General features: G+C 38.3%; 1 protein-coding gene across 1 annotated transcript in view; it reads left to right on the forward strand.

The window, feature by feature from the left end:
* The window catches only part of ASB15 (ankyrin repeat and SOCS box containing 15), a 58,461-nt gene that overhangs the window by 1,066 nt on the left and 39,740 nt on the right, over positions 1-17,655 (forward strand). Inside the window, exons 2-3 of the mRNA XM_019452607.2 lie at positions 9,677-9,777; positions 15,543-15,566. The gene's annotated coding sequence lies outside the window, so the exon portion shown is untranslated. The remainder of the gene's footprint in view (positions 1-9,676; positions 9,778-15,542; positions 15,567-17,655) is intronic.

Raw genomic sequence — 17,655 nt, forward strand, 5'->3', positions numbered from 1 at the left:
TCCCTGCCAATAGGGAGCATCTCTGGCACCACTTCTGTGTACCAAATGCTGCTGCTCTCCATTTAAAAGCAAACAAGAAAGAAGTGCTGAAAGTCAGGAATTTTTTTAAGCAGATGGAAACTATTTTATGAGATTAAAATAAATAAGGATTTATTAACATAAATGGTAATAATAATACATTAATAAGATGGTACTAAAACAACAATTATTTTTAAATGAATGCCTTAACAGAATTAAGAAATAAAATAAAATTAAGTATAATAAAAAAGTTGAAACTGGTGAAAAGATATCATAAATGTAGATACTGTATTTTTAATTAGTCTCATTAATGTAAAATCACAAATCAAGTGAAATAAACAAGATAAAAGAGGGCAAAAACAATAGTTAAGGTAGAGTTGAGACTTTGGAAATGTGAGATAAAGAATATGATCATTTTTGAAAACTGGATAAATAACAGAACAACTAAAATAATCATTCATTAAATAAATGTATACTGTGGCTTATTTTATGTCATAAACTACAATAGTTAATAAGGATCTGTCAGTGAACCAGGAAGACAGGTTTCAATCATCAAGGAGCTTTGTTCTGGTGGCTGGACACACAGTAGATAAGTCAATAAATTAAACTACCAAATGTGATGATTTTTCCAAAGGAAATGAACAGTGTGCTATGAGAGATGGGGATCTACTTAAGAGTGCATGAAACTTTTTCTGTGACAGTGACATTTATTCTAAGACATGAAGGGAGGATCCAGTCATACAAAAACTAGCTAAAGAGTTCAGCAGAGACAATAGTAAGGGTGAAAGTATGAGCAGAAGAATGCTGTGATGGGTGTGTGGCTGGGGTGGAAGGGTGAATACGAGGGTGGCAGGGACCCTTGTGAAAGGATCATGCAATGTGAATGGCTTAAATATGGGTGGTGTGGTCTGACTTGCATTTTTAAAGATTTTTACTTTTAAGTAATTTATACATCAAATACAGAGCTCAAACAAGCAACCTCAAGATCAAGAGTTGCATGCTCCACTGACAGAGCCAGTCAGGTGCCCCAGTCTGACTTGCACTTGTAAAAGGCTACTCAACAAGAGTCGTGGGCCAGGTGAATTCTATCAGGCATTTATAGAAGAGTTACTACCTATTCTTCTCAAAGTGTTCTAAAAATAGAAATGGAAGGAAAACTTCCAAATTCATTCAATAATGCCAGCATTACCTTGATTTCAAAACCAGACAAAGACCCCACTAAAAAGGAGAATTACAGGCCAATATCCCTGATGAATATGGATGCAAAAATTCTCAACAAGATCCTGACAAATTGAATTCAACAGTACACTGAAAGAATTATTCATCATGATCAAGTAGGACTTATTCCTGGGCTGCAGGGCTGGCTCAGTATTACAAATCAATCCACGTGATATACCACATTTATAAGAGAAAGGGTAAGAACCCAGACTTCAAGCTGTATTACAAAGCTGTAATCATCAAGACAGTATGGTACTGGCACAAAAACAGACACTCAGATCAATGGAACAGAATAGAGAACCCAGAAATGGACCCACAAATGTATGGCCAACTAATCTTTGACAAAACAGGAAAGACTATTCAATGGAATGAAGACAGTCTCTTCAGCTAGGAAAACTGGATAGCGACATGCAGATGTATGAACCTGGACCACTTTCTTACACCATATACAAAAATAAATTCAAAATGGATGAAAGACCTAAATGTAAGACAGGAAGAAAGAAAATCCTTAACGAGAAAGCAGGCAAAAACTTCTTTGACCTTGGCCGCAGCAACTTCTTACTCAACACGTCTCCAGAAGTAAGGGAAACAAAAGCAAAAATGAACTACTGGGACCTCATCAAAATAAAAAGCTTCTGCACAGCGAAGGAAACAATCAGCAAAACTAAAAGGCAACCGACAGAATGGGAGAAGATATTTGCAAATGACATATCAGATAAAGGGTTAGTATCCAAAATCTATAAAGGACTTATCAAACTCAACACCCAACAAAACCCAAATAATCCAGTGAGGAAGTGGGCAAAAGACATGAATAGACACTTCTCCAAAGAAGACATCCAGATGGCCAACCGACACATTAAAAGCTGCTCAACATAACTCATCATCTGGGAAATACAAGTCAAAACCACAATGAGATACCACCTCACACCTTTCAGAATGGCTAACATTAACAACTCAAGCAACAACAGATGTCGGTGAGGATGCAAAGAAAGAGGATCTCTTTTGTACTGCTGGTGGAAATGCAAACTGGTACAGCCACTCTGGAAAAAAGTATGAAGTTTCCTCAAAAATTTAAAAATACAACTACCCTATGTCCCAGCAATTAAATTACTAGGTATTTATCCAAGGGATACAGGTATGCTGTTTCAAAGGGGCACATGCACACCAATGTTTATAGCAGCACTATCAACAATAGCCAAATTATGGAAACAGCCCAAATGTCCATTGATGGATAAATGGATAAAGAAGATGTGGTATCTATATCTATATCTATCTATATCTATATCTATATCTATATCTATATCTATATCTACAGATATAGATATGTGTGTGTGTGTGTATATACACACACACACACACACACACACACATACACAATGGAGTATTACTCAGCAATAAAAAATAAATCTTGCCATTTGCAGCTACGTGGATGGAACTAGAGGGTATTATGCTAAGCAAAATGAGTCAGTCAGAGAAAGACAAATATCATATGACTTCACTCATATGAGGACTTTAAGATACAAAACAGATGAATATAAGGGAAGAGAAGCAAAAATAATATAAAAACAGGGATGGGGATAAAACAAAAGAGACTCTTGAATATGGAGAACAAACAGAGGGTTACTGGAGGGGTTGTGGCCTAAATGGGTAAGGGGCATTAAGGAATCTACTCCTGAAATCATTGTTGCACTATATGCTAACTAACTTGGATGTAAATGAAAGAAATAAATTAAATGAAAAATTTTTAAAAAGGACAAGAACCATATGATCCTGTCAATAGATGCATAAAAGCATTTGACAAAATATAGCATCTATTTTTTATAAAAACTCTCAACAAAATAGGGATAGATGGAACATACCTCAACATCATAAAGGCCATATATGAAAGACCCACAGCTAATATCATCCCAAATGGGGAAAAACTGAGGGACTTTTCCCTACAGTCAGGAACAAGACAAGGAAGTCCACTGTCACCATTACTATTTAACATAGTACTGGAAGTCTTAGCCTCAGCAATCAGACAACAAAAAGAAATAAAGGGCATACAAATTGGCCAGGAAGAGTAAAATTTTCTCTATTTGCAGATGGCATAATATTCTATGTTGGAAACCTGAAAGACTTCACACACACACACACACACACACACACACACACACACACACAAAGCCAGAACTGATACATGAATTCAGCAAAGTTGCAGGATGTAAAATCAATGTGTAGAAATTGGTTGCATTTTTATACACCAACAAAGAAACAGCAGAAAAAAAAAAATCAAGGAATTGATCCCATTTGCAATTGCAAATACAATTTATTCCTAGATACCTAGAAATAAACCTAACTAAAGAGGCCAAGTATCTGTACTCTGAAAACTATAGAGCACTTAATGAAAGAAACTGAAGAGGACACAAAGAAATGGAAAATCATTCCATGCTCAAGGATTGGAAGAACAAGCATTGTTAAAATGTCTCTACTACCTAAAGCAATGTACACATTTAATGCAATCCCTACCCAAATACCATCAGCATTTTTCAGAGCTAGAACAAAGAATCCTAAAATTTGTATGGAACCACAAAAGACCCCAAATAGCCAAAGCAACCTTGAAAAAGAAAACAAAACTGGAGGCATCATGATTCCAGATTTCAAGCTATGTTACAAAGCTGTAGTCATCAAGACAGTATGGCACTGGCACAAGAACAGACACATGGATCAATGGAACAGAATAGAAAACCCAGAAATGGACATGCACCTATATGGTCAACTAATCTTCAACAAAGCAGGAAAGAACGTCCAAAAGAAAAAGTCTCTTCAACAAATGGTGTTGGGAAAACTAGACAACAGCATGCAGAAGAATGAAACTGGACCACCTTCTTTCACCATACTCTAAAGTAAATTCAAAATGGATGAAAGACCTAAATGTGAGACAGGAAACCATCAAAATCCTAGAGCAGAACACAGGCAGCAACGTCTTTGACCTCAGCCAGAGCAACTTCTTACTAGGCACATCGCTGGAGGCAAGGGAAACAAAAGCAAAAATAAACTATAGGGACCTCATCAAGATAAAAAGCTTCTGCTCAGCAAAGGAAACAATCAATGAAACAAAAAGGCAGCCTATGGAAAAAGATAAGATATTTGCAAATGACATATCTGATAAAGGGTTAATGTCCAAAATCTATAAAGATTTATCAAACTCAATGTCCAAAAAACAAATAACCCAGTTAAGAAATGGGCAGAAGGGGTGAATAGATACATTTCCAAAGAAGACATCCATTTGGCTAACAGACATATGAAAGGATGCTCAACATCACTCATCATCAGGGAAATACAAATCAAAACCATGATGAGATGCTACGTCACACCTCTCAGGATGGCTAAAATTAACAACACAAGAAACAACAGGGGTTGGCAAGGATGCAGAGTAAGTGAACCCTCTTGCACTGCCGGTGGGAATGCAAACTGGTGCAGCCACTCTGGAGAATAGTATGGAGATTCTTCAAAAAACTAAAAATAGGGGCACCTGGGTGGCTCAATTCGTTAAGCTTCTGACTCTTGATTTTGGCTCAGGTCATGATCTCACAATTTGTGAGATCAAGCCGTGCATCAGGCTCTGCACTGACAGTGTGGAGTCTACTTGGGACTCTCTCTCTCCCACTCTCTGCCCCTCCCCTGCTCACATGTGTGCATGCTCTCTCTCTCTCTCTCAAAATAAATAAACTTTAAAAATAAATAAATAAAAGAGCGTAATGAAAGAATAAATGTAAAGAGATGCTTACAGAAGGGACTGACAGGAGGGAAATGGACATGAACAACTAAAGTAATGACACAGAATTGGGAGGGGCCTCCAAAAATTCTGATTAAGACTATAGAAGTTATTATAAAGATATCATAGTGGAATTTTTAGAAATGTCTTTTAGTTTACAAATTTCAAAACTTGCTTTAAATATTCTGTTAGGGTCCTGCATGTGAATCCATATGGTTTGAAAAGCTGAGTAAATAATGGCGGACACTTTTAATCAAAACTTCATGGTCCACTTAGCTTTAATTCCCAAGAACTCCATTATTTGCGATATATAATATTATGCAATTTATAATATGTAATATAAAATGTAGTGAAAAATAGTCTCAGGGATCTTCTCATTCATTCAAGCAACTTGCCTCTCTCCAGTACAATGTAATTCTGTAATGTCAGAGGTATTAGAAAATATCCCAAACTGCCTCTTTGTTTTCCATAGAAGGCCAGTTAAGAGGACTTCATAAGCCATGCAGTGAGTTCTCCAGCAGGTGGTGATAAAGAGACAGATGTAAATGGCAGTCCTGGCAACCTTATACCATTGAGGGAATGCAGAAATTTTTTTCTTAAAGATTTTCTGGAAATTTCACTTCGTAAGAAACATAATAAGCAGTACAACATAAAGGAATTTGGTCTAAAATACCTCAGATACAGACAGCAAGAAAAAAAAAATCTAGTCCAGGAATGGTTAGGACCCCAAAGAGCCAATCAGCCACTTAAAAAGTCATTACTGAAAACGGTAAATAGCAGGATAAGAAAGTCTTGATTATATGGCTTTATATGACATTAGAGTGCTATTGTATGCATTTTTAATAGTTGGAGAATGTATGAGATTGACTTAAGGGGCAGTAAAGGGAAGGAAGGAAGGAAGGAAGGAAGGAAGGAAGGAAGGAAGGAAGGAAGGAAGGAAGAAAGGAAGGAGGATAGTCAATATGTCGCTGTTAGCGCCTAGGGGAACGAAGGTAGCAGGTTAAGGGAACAGGTTGAAGAAAGGTGGATACTATTACTAAAAATCCATCGCTTCTCGGCCTTTTGGCTAAGATCAAGTGTATTACTAAAAATCCAGATGAACAAGAAATGGAACCAGCACACCCACAGTAACTCAGGGCCAGTGAACAAGGTGGAAAAGGGAAGCTAAATGGAATTCACATCCATAACCTAAAAGCACAGTGTAGCTGTGATGGTTGGAGAGGACATGGTGGGGAGACTCTCGAAAAAACTGATAGGCAAGCACATTAAATATAATTGATTTCTCTGTTTAATTACAAGAAAGAGGATGCAGAAGAGAATAGGAGTGTGATGGAAATGTCTTACTGTGGGTAACTTGGACAATTCGAAATTAGAAGCAAATAATGATTGCTGTTATTATGTTTTTGTCTAAGAAAAACTGCATTCTGAGGAGATAGGATTAAATCCTTGTCAACAATACAGAAAACTGGTAACTATTGCCATTGTCGTGGGCAGTAGTGCTTTTCTTCAGACCACCTCACCACACTCACAAATCTCAGACGGTGCCTTCCAAGAGAGCTATAGGGGCTACCGTTGGCATACTGCACTAGTCAGCAATCATGTAATGCCTTCTGGACTGGCCTTTATTTCTGGGAGATTCTAGGCATGAGCAAGGGAAGCTGAATATAGTAAGAAACTGACCTCCTATGTCCTCACTTAACTCCAGCAGTTACACATGCTCACCTCTACTCCAAGGTGATCCCACCCACCTTGACAGATTAAGGTCTGAGCAGATATTAGTTCTGCAAGAGACACAATGCAAGGGAGATACTGAGTAATTTCTCCCTCCCTATTCTTAATTTGGAAGAGTCAACTGGGTTTAAATATCTTTACATTTTTAGCCCTCCCCATTTCCCATACACACTAGCATTTGTATATTCCTTTTTCTCATGGGTATATCTCTCCCCTGTGGTCTTTTCTTCCAAATCATTATGAACTGAAAAGGACTCTAGGCAAGAATATTCTTTGCCATTTTCCAGCTTTATGGGAAGTTCAGGCAGGTGCTTCAGCTTCTCTGGATCTTGGCCAATATCTCCATCTGTGAAGCTCACAATGGTTGAATTAGGTCGTCATTTCCTGACAGGTCGTTCACGAACCCCTGGCTGTTCAAGACTGCATTCCAGGGCACTCAGTTCAATACAAGTTGAAATGGTATTTGCTTTGATTTATATTTTTAAGTAGTAAATAAAAATCTTTAAAATGTCCTATTAATGGGACGCCTGGGAGGCTTAGTCAGTTAAGCATTCAATTCCTGATTTTGGCTCAAGTCATAATCTCACAGTTCATGAGATCAGGACCCATGTGGAGCTCTGTGCTGAGGTTGTAGAGCCTGCTGGGGATTCTCTGTCACCGCCCCCCCACCCCCTGCCCCTGCCTCTGTCTTCCCCAGTGCACACTCTCTTTCTCAAAATAAATAAACGTTAAAAAAATCCTATTAAAACAAGAATATTCAAAAGCCTCCAACTACACAGCAGATGAATATGTGCTGTGCTTAGTGGGAGTCAGATGAGACTGGGAGTAGTTTATCACAACTGCACACAGAAAGCTTTGGCAGTTTTGACTGTTATTTAGAATTAAGTTGTTTTTGATTTTGGTCAGGATATTGACGTTTATGTAGTCAGGGTACTGAATATTTCCTTACCATAAGGATCTCTCATGTCGCCATTTTTTTTAAGTGTATTTATTTTGAGAGAGAGAGAGAGAGAGACAGAGAGAGAGAGAGAGAGACAGAACACAAGTGGGGTAGGGGCAAAGAGAAAGGGACAGAGAGTTCCAAGCAGGCTCCACACTGTCAGCATAGACCCCAACTCGGGATTCAAACTCATAAACTGTGAGATCATGACCTGAGCCGAGATCAAGAGTGGGGCTTTTAACCAGCTGAGCCACCCAGGCACCCCTCATGTTGCCATTTTATAGCTACTCCACTTCCCTCTCATTCACTCCCCTTCATCCCTGGCAATACCAGCCTGTTCTCCATCTCAAGAATGTTCTATAAATTAAATCATACAGTATGTAACCATTTGGGATTCACTGTTTTCACTCAGGATAATTCTCTGGAGTTGCAACCAGACTGTTAGATGTATCAACAGTTCATTCCTTTTTATTGCTGAGTAATGTTCCATGGTATGAATGTCCACTTTGTTTAACCACTCACCTGTTGTTTTCACTTTGGGGCTATTACAAAGCTGCTGTGAACAGTTATGGTCAGATTTTTGAGTTAACATAAGTTTTCATTTCTCTGGTATAATCACCCAGGAGTGCAATTGCTGGGTCTATTGTAATTTCACGTGTAAGTTTTTAAGAAACTATCAAACTGTTTTCCAGAGTGGCTGTATCATTTTACGTTTGTACCAGCAATGCAGGAATGATCCAGTGTTCCACATCCTTGCCAGCATTTAGTGTTGTCACTATTTTTTGTTTCTAATTTTAGTTATTCTGACTGGTGTATGGTGATGTCTCATGGTGCCTATAATTTCCATTTCCCCAATGGCTTATTGATGTTGAACATCTTTCCATGTGTTTATTTGCCCTTTGTATAGGGCCTTCTCACCAAAAATAAATAAAGGTAACTATGTAAGGTGATGGGCAATAGCTGTATTAATTAACTTGACTGCAGTAATCATTTCACAATATGTAAATATACCAAATCATCACATTGTACTCTTTAAATATATCCAATTTTGTCAATTATACTTCAAAAAAAAATGAGCAAACTAAAACTTACTCTTACCAGTACACCACTAAATTTAGAAATAGTTTTGTTTCTGCTTCCTTTTTGCTAATTTTGAGAGCAGAAAACATGATTTTTACTTCTTGTATTTTCCCACAGCAATTTCTACAGAGCTAGTCATAAAAAGTAGGCATACCTAACAAGTACACATGAATCAATTGATAGATTGTGAAAGCACTGAGGGAGTCATCAGAAATTATAAGTGATGGAAGAAGCTTGGATTTGAAAATCATAAAATGTTCTCTTTCTTTTTTACCATCAATATTCTGGTTTTAGCTTCAATATTTCAGACTTAAAGATCACTGAAGGAAAACATTCAACAGCGCTCTGAAGATGTGTTCAGGAGGTTATGCATAAGCTATTCTCTGTTCTTCACATAGATATTTTCATCTTTGAACCTAAATGGCCTGAGGCTGCACTATTTAATTTTTATTTGTTTTTTTAGTGATCTTTATTTACTCTAGAAGTTCATTCTTTTTAAAAAATTTTTTTTAATGTTTACTTATTTTTGAGAGAGAGACAGACAGTGAGCAGGGGAGGGGCAGAGAGAGAGAGAGAGGGAGACACAGAATCCGAAGGAGGCTCCAGGCTCTGAGCTGTCAGCACAGAGCCTGATGTAGGGCTGAAACCCACAAACTGTGAGATCATGACCTGAGCCAAAGTTGGACGCTTAACTGACTGAGCCACCCAGGCGCCCCACTAGCAATTCATTCTTAAAGCTAGGCAGTTAATTCCTTAACCTGCTGTATTTTGTTCAAAAGATCTTGTAGCAAATAATATTTTTTCTTGAAGAATGGAGTCATGTCTTATCCAGTAACGGGCAGTTTGTACCATGTTTAAGTGTTTCCAGTTTCATCATCCTTCACAGTACTATTTTATTTTATTTTATTTTATTTTATATTTTTATATTTCAGTCTTGAAGACTTTATTGGATTCGCATCCTACTCCATTAACTCCCACCTCCCTTGGGCTCTTTCATGACACAAATGGGAGAAAAATGTGGATGGAGATAAAGGTAAGAATGAATGTGTGAAATTGATCCTTTTCCTTAACCAACAAGTTAGGCTCATTTACATGTAATGATACAACACATATATTTGCTCTGATTTTTGTAGTTTTTAAAAATATCTTTTCCTATACAGTAAGCTTTATTTTTTTATGTGGTCTTCATATATTTAGAAAGGCTTATATTTTTTTTATTCGCTGGTTGACTTTATATTTGTGATATTATGTAATTTTCTTGGTTACCAATTTTTTAACAGTTCCTGTTAGTTTCCTGCTAGGAAAACATTGATAAAATAGTCATGTTCAGACCTCTGTGACTAATATTTTGAACTTCAATGTATGGCTTTAATATATCCTTATTAAATTCCATCGTTGGATTTTCCCCATTTATCTAGCATTTTGAGATAATTTTATATTTTGATAAAAGCATGAACATTTGTGTTCTATGTTATTTCTGGAGATGTGTTTCACTATTATTTTGATACTGAGAAGCACTGTCACCCTTCTAGAACCAAGCACTATGTTTTACATCAAATAATTCCAGAAATGACCTGGTTTCCCTTAACAGCTTGTAGAAAACTTAAGGCCCAATATTTTGTTCATTTAATACAGGCAGACCCATCACAATGATATACACTTTTATTTTAGCTCACCTTTTTTATTCAGATCCATTTTAATTCATGCAATTTTATCATATTCTATTTATCATTGTAAGTCACCTATAATTCTTTCTGCAATAATGTTCTTCTTCCCAGCTTTTGAAAACCCCCAAATCTGATGCTCATAGAAATTAACTCAATGTTAATAAACACATGGAACTTCTTGAACAATACAGTTAAACACATCAAGCTTTTATTAAGATTTTCTTTGGTAAGGCGCCCGGGTGGCTCAGTCTGTTCAGTGTCCGACTTCGGCTCAGGTCATGATCTCACAACTCGTGAGTTTGAGCCCCGCATCGCATCGGGCTCTGTGCTGACAGCTCAGAGCCTGGAGCCTGTTTTGGATTCTGTGTCTCCCTCTCTCTCTGCTCCTCCCCCACTCACACTCTGTCTCTCTCTCAAAAATAAACATTAAACAACAACAAAAAGTTATCTCTATATTTTTAGTTCTCATTCATTCATTCAGTCATTCATTCCTGCACGTAAGTTCAGTTAATTTGAGGTTTTAGTTTTCCTGACATAATTATCACCAGTCTTTATATTTATCTGCCTCATAGGGACCATGGCCATCTTTGGCATAAGCCCTTTTAATATTAGAGCTCAAGAGAGTTTGCTATGAACTACAGAAGTTTCATTCAATGCCTCACCCTTCCCTTTCTCAGTGAAGCCTGTGTGTGCATCGTTAGAATTTTCTTTCCATCCTATGGTCCAACCTCCCTCTTGTAGATATTCAGGCAACTGGGCCATTGCCATCAGTAAACTTTATGAAGTCTTATTTCTCCTATTTCCTATCCAGTTTTGTTTTTCTTAATACAAATCTGTGGGGCGCCTGGGTGGCTTGGTCAGTTAAGTGTCCGACTTCGGCTCAGGTCATGATCTCACAGTCCGTGGGTTCGAGCCCCGCGTCGGGCTCTGTGCTGATAGCTCAGAGCCTGGAGCCTGTTTCAGAGTCTGTGTCTCCCTCTCTCTCTGCCCCTCCTCTGTTCATGCTCTGTCTCTCTCTGTCTCAAAAATAAATAAACGTTAAAAAAAATTTTTTTTTAAAATACAAATCTGTGATAACACAATTTACATACAAGATATTTTACATGCAAAGGTAAGAAACAAGAAACAGTATTAATAGTGTCATCCAATATACAAAAATGTGGGTCATATTTATTTTGCCAATTATATTTGAATACATTGGTTCCATTGTAACATGTTTTCCTTAATAATTTCAAAGCTTAATTGGGAAAAAAATCTTAGATAAAAAAATCTTGTTAGTTAGAATTAAAGAAGAAGTATCTTTATTTTTTAAAAGGGTATTGTTAAATTTCTACATTGCTATAGACTCACTGCAGAGATTATAATAGCTATATAATCTGAAGTGTTTTGTTATTGCCAATGCACTTTCATGCAAAATAAATTCTCTATAAATATTCTCAGAAATATTCCAAATGGCTTTTCTACTTCTTTGCTTCTACTTACTTTTTGTTTAACTTTAGCCTGAGGGCCTAATAGATAATCATAGCCAAAGTGAAAGTTAAAAATTAACTCTGAACTAGTTTGTCACCTGCCTCTACCAAGGGATTTGCAAAGTTATAACTTGTTCAGCTCCTGGGAGCTGAGTTAATTATGGCAAATCACACTAATTTAATTATTCACTAGGTCTTGAGGAAAAACAATCTATTACGTTGTAGAATGCATTGTGGATTTGCCTTAAGACTCCCAGCTTGTCGTTCCCTGTGTCAGGAAATGCCTATTTAGACATTTAGTTTAAGTGAGAACAGTATGGTGAAGCTGAAGATTTGATGTTCTCTAGGCCCCCCGGGGCTTTTAATTCAATTCCCATTTGTTGCACACTTGCTATGAGCAAATCCTACGTGTTACACCCTGTGTCCTCAGAGGTTACAGATAAAAACCTGATGTAAGAAACGTACATATAGAATTATAGTACAAGGCAAACAAAAAATATATATAACTGGAAAATAAGGAAGAAAATGAGATGGACTCTGACAGGCTTAAATAAAGCTTCATAGAGGCAGAGAAGGAAGATTAAAGCCGAGATTTAAAGGGGCAAAACTTATACACGCAAAGATGGGAATGCAACAAAGGGCACTTGAAATAGGCGACAGGGTGACTAAGACACAGAGGGAAGAATGTGCGTAGCCCTTTCAGAGAGCACACAAGTTAAGCTAAGGTAGCAGGTGAAGTCTTGAGCTGCGTGGCAACCCTGGGTTCTCTTAACACAGCGCTCGATGCGTTTTTTGTTTAGCTGCTCGTTCAGTTGCTTGAATCATGGAGCACAGCAATCATTCAGGAAAACTTGCCAGGCACTGGGCAGCTCTGAGCTTGCCTCTGTGCAGGAGCTAGTCTGTAGTGAGAAGACACTGCTCTACATTTCTTGCTCCAGGATGGGGATAGAGACAGCGATCCGACCTGTAAGGACCTGCGCATACACGCAAGCGCGCGCGACACACACACACACACACACACACACACACACACACACACACGCACTTTTGTGAGGTCTTCCAGCCTAGGGGCAAGTCTGTTTGGGTTAAAATCCTAGCTCTGCCCCTTACTTGTTGTGCAAACTTGGGCAATCTATTTCACCCTTCCTAAGGCTTACTTCCTCCTTGAGAAAGGACCATGATAACATAACACCTACTTTGCAGGAATGATGTGAGGATTAAATGTGAATTAATGCACATACATTAACCAGGATTGCATTATACAGCACCTTTGTGCAATTTGGAAAATTTTAACCCTCTCTCCAGACCTCTCCACAACCTTTTGCCAGGGCACTCAGATCAATGAGTGGAGATGAAGACATTTTCAGTCCCTTGCTGCCTTCATACAAGCAGCCCTCTGCAAGGTGCAACCTGCACAACTGTACACAGAAATCCTGGAGAAAGGACTTAGCATAATGCTTTGCTATACCAAGATTTCAGTAAACATGGGACATCATTATAATTATTAGGCGGCAAACCACTGCAAAACACAGTGTTGAGGCTCCGTTGGAGACTACCTGGTTAAGCCGGTTATAAAAAGAGACTGCTGTATTCACAATCCACCTCTAAGTCTTAGGAAAGCGTTCAAAATACAGAATTGGAAAGCGTAGCAATAGGCCTCCATTCCTGTGTGACTCTCCTCCCACTAGATGGTGCTGTCTTTCAATGCAGGCTCAGCTTCCGCTTGTTTTGGTAGAACTGATCTCCGTTTAGAGATGGCCTTTATTTACCAGTAACTCAATCGATAGCCAGGTGGTGTTTGTCCCCCACAGGCTTCCTTCAGCTCTTGGTGGAGGAGGAGGTGTTACTTCTGTCTCAGAGCATCCGTGTTCCACAATGTACTTAAACACTGCTCCAAGGAAATGACTCTCCCTAGATGGTAGAAAGCTTCAGGAGAGCTGTGAGCAGCTATGAACTTCCTGACTCTTTGAATTCACAACCAGAATGGCATCAATAAGTAATTTACCACATAACAGCCTCACTTTACCGTTTGACCACCCCTGCTTGTGATAGTGAGAGCAGAGGCAGGACTTGATCATCCAACAGTGTGGTTATAAAAAGTTATTCTCCAGACATGCGAGCTGCAAGCCAGGGGAGGAGGATTCTGCCCAACTTGAGTCCCAAGGCTGTATTTTTGTTATTTCTATCTTCGTCTTATTTTCATTTTTCTCATTCTAAGGAATTTGTGAACTTCACTACCCAAAACATAGGTTTCTGAGAAGTCCTTCAGTTGAAGTGTTTATATTACATTATGAGGATAACCTGCTACTTAAGGGGACAGGGCACTGCTGTTCCTCCACACCCATTCGTGAACAGCACACCTCCTACTAAATTTGGAACAAAATCTACATCTCAGTTTTAATGGTAAAATATCTGCAAAACGAGAAGAGGGAAGAGAAATCATTGAATCAGATCGTGACTTTTTGCTGCCTAAAATGCTCCCGTGGCTGCTTCTTGCCTCTCGCAATGGTTCTCAGACTTGGGACACTTGGACAAACTCATTCCACAGCATTTGAAGGCATGGCTTTTCGGAAGGGAGGATACGTGAGATGAAAGGTGGGCTGTATTACAGTATCCAAGGGAGGCCATGTTCAAATGTTCAGTCTATACACACAGCCTTGGAGATTCTGGTGAATAATACCACACACCCCAGTTAAAGGCAGGGAGTAAGTCCTTTGTTAACTCCACTGCCCTAGAGGAAGAAATAAAATAAAACCATAAATTACCGGGGCGCCAGGGTGGCTCAGCTGGTTAAGCAGCTGGATCTGGATTTCAGCTCCATTCATGATCTCACAGTTCATGAGATCTGACAAGCACGGAGCCTGCTTGGGGCTCTCTCTGTCTCCTCTCTGTGTCTCAAAATAAATAAACTTTTAAAAAGTTTTTTTAATTAAAAAAAAACACAACATAATTTACCTAGTGTTCTCCATAGTCTGACTCCTGCCAAAAATGTCCAGCTCATTTACTGCTGGCTCCTCAGTGCATTCTATGACCAACTAAGGGAAGTGTCATCCTTCCTCCCACTATGCCATTTTCCTTCAGAGTTTTGTGCATTTTCTCTGCCTGGGATGCCTGTCTTTTTTTAGATTACCCAAAAAACAAACAAACAAACAAACAAACAAACAAACAAACAAAAATCCTTCTCATCCTCAGCTCCAGCCTTTATTTTCTCTGTGGCATTTTCTTTCTCCCCTCCTGAAAACTAAATATCACCTTCTTTTGGACATCTCTTCATCTCCTCCATCAATTGAGAGTAAGAACTGCCTTGTTGGATATGATCACTGTACCTGGCACATAGCTAATAAATCCATGCCTAGTGAATAAATGAATGCAGTACTATTCAAAGGAAACACATTGCATTTGGGTTGCTCGGTAACGGTAGTGTAGGATGGTGAAATAAACCAGTGCAAATCTTATTTAAGGGTTAACTTATTAGCCTGTTTTAAAATCTAAGTCAGATAGAAGGTGAAGGACTGGCCAACGTCACACACAGAAGTATCTTAGCAGAATCCGAAACCTTAAACGTAAGGAACGTTCAAGCTATAGAACGTAAAATGATAGTGTTATAGATTCTTAAATGGGAAACAGCTTGTCTAATTCCAGACCTCATTTTAATATTCCAGCTGACACAGGGAAGATCCAGAGAGGTAAGAGACTGACTCATTTCAAAATGTCTTAGCCCTAACAACAAAAAAAAAAGTCTTAGCCCTTTCAGCTCTCAGGCCATGGGGGGAGCTATCACGGGGAGTGGACTCTGAGGAGATGCTGGAGGTGAGACGGCGTTGAATTGCAGCGAAATTCCAAACGGTTCCAGAAGTCCTCACCTGCAGTGTTCATCATGCTTGGTTGGGTCCTGCCCTCCACCTCACCCACTTGCTCATCCTGTGTTGGGTGATTTTCTAAGGAATTGGTAGAATTGTAAATTTCTACTTAAATGTCTATTTATGACATGGTTTTATTCTCAAGCAGTTGCTAGTATAAACTTTCAAAGAACTGGTTTTTATAAATCCACGTCTCTAATTCATAATATAAGTCTAACAAAATGAGCTGAGAGGGATTTTTCAGAGAGAAAAAGTATAGGAAAAGGAAGTCACATTCCCAGATTTAGGGAGCTATGTATGCCTCCTACAATCCCCCAAACATAAGAACACTGTCTCTCTTCCTCATACTGAGAAGCAAGGCAGAGGGGAAGAGAGATGGGAAATCACAGAAAGGAAGCCTAGATGGTTACTGAGATGATTTTGGAATAGAAAACAAACCTAAAGGTTGCTAAGTCCAATGGTCAATTTTTAGTTCTTATCTTACTTGACCTAGCAGCAGAATTTGATACAGTTGGTCAGTCACTCCCTCCTGCTGCAAATATTTTTCTTCCCTTGGCTTGCATTCTACCTTGAAGCTTCGGTTAACCCCAGGACTCATCCCTTGAATGTATTTATTTTTATATCTACTGGTATTCATTTGGTGAGCTCATCTAGCCTCATGGCTTTAAATATCACTAATTTATTTCTGCAGCTCAGTCTTCCCTCCCCCCCCATCCCCCTCCCCCACATACATGGACGCATACTTACCTGCCTACTTAACTTTTCCTCTTGGACTTTAATAGGTATTTCAAGTTTTACATGATCCAAACTGAGCTCCTATTCCTCCTTTTTAAACCTGCCCCTTCTGGAACCTTTTCCATCTTAGTTAATGGTAACTCTATATCCTTCCAGCTGCTTAGGTTCCATCCTGGTCTCCTCTCTCACAAACCCAACATCCAATTCAAGCCAATACTCAAACAGATAAAAATCCTACATGTTAACCCTACAGATAACAGATAACCTACATGTTAGAGGATAATATGTTTTATCTAGTCCTATATCTTGAACAGCATGTCTGGAAGAACATAACACTGCTCAGAAAGTACTTGTTGAATAAGGGAATCAATGATTTCGAGACTAAGAATATGAGTACGTGTTTTTAAAAAAGATATTTCCTTAAAATCAAGAGTTCAATATGTAAGAGCACAAAGTTAAGAATTGGGAAGGAAAGAAATAGATCTTTGTTTGACAATGAATTTCTTATTTTAGATCATCCATAAATATGGTTCCATAAATATGGTGACCTGTTAAAATCACCTGCACAGTCTTTCTTTCCCCATGTTCAGGAATTACATCAGAGTATCTGGGGGAAGGGCACAGCCATGGGTATTTTCTAAAGCTCTGCAAGTGATTCCAGTGGGAGCCAAGCCTGAGAACCACTGCTGTATGGGAATCATTCTTAAAGTTAGTGTTTACATACTAATTATTTGTTCTAAATGTTTCATACTGGAATCTCACTCTTTTTTCTTCCCTAACAAGCTAATCTATTATTTTTCATAAGGTTTTCAATCACTCAGCATGCTAGCACTGTGTACAAAAAATAAAGAATGCAAGAAAATTAGCCTAAAATTATCAGGACAAATATAAGTATTCTGAAAGGCAGCTAAAATAAAAATACAAGAGGGTTAGCTTTCTATGTGCCAGAAATAACCCTTTCAAATACAATGAGGAAAAACAAATCTATTCACAAAGAAATAAAAATTACAAAATACTAAGGGATATTTAAGAAATAATCAAGACAAAAAAAAAAACTATAGTGCTTTATACAAGTTTAAAAGAAATATTTTGAATCAATTGAAACATACCGTATTCCTGCATGGGGAGATTAAATATTTTAAACTTGTCAATTCTTCCCCAAAGAATCTAATCTTAGTGT

Source organism: Panthera pardus, unplaced genomic scaffold (assembly GCF_024362965.1).
Source record: "Panthera pardus isolate Hobbes unplaced genomic scaffold, ASM2436296v1 HiC_scaffold_8, whole genome shotgun sequence".
Classification (NCBI taxonomy): Eukaryota; Metazoa; Chordata; class Mammalia; order Carnivora; family Felidae; genus Panthera; species Panthera pardus.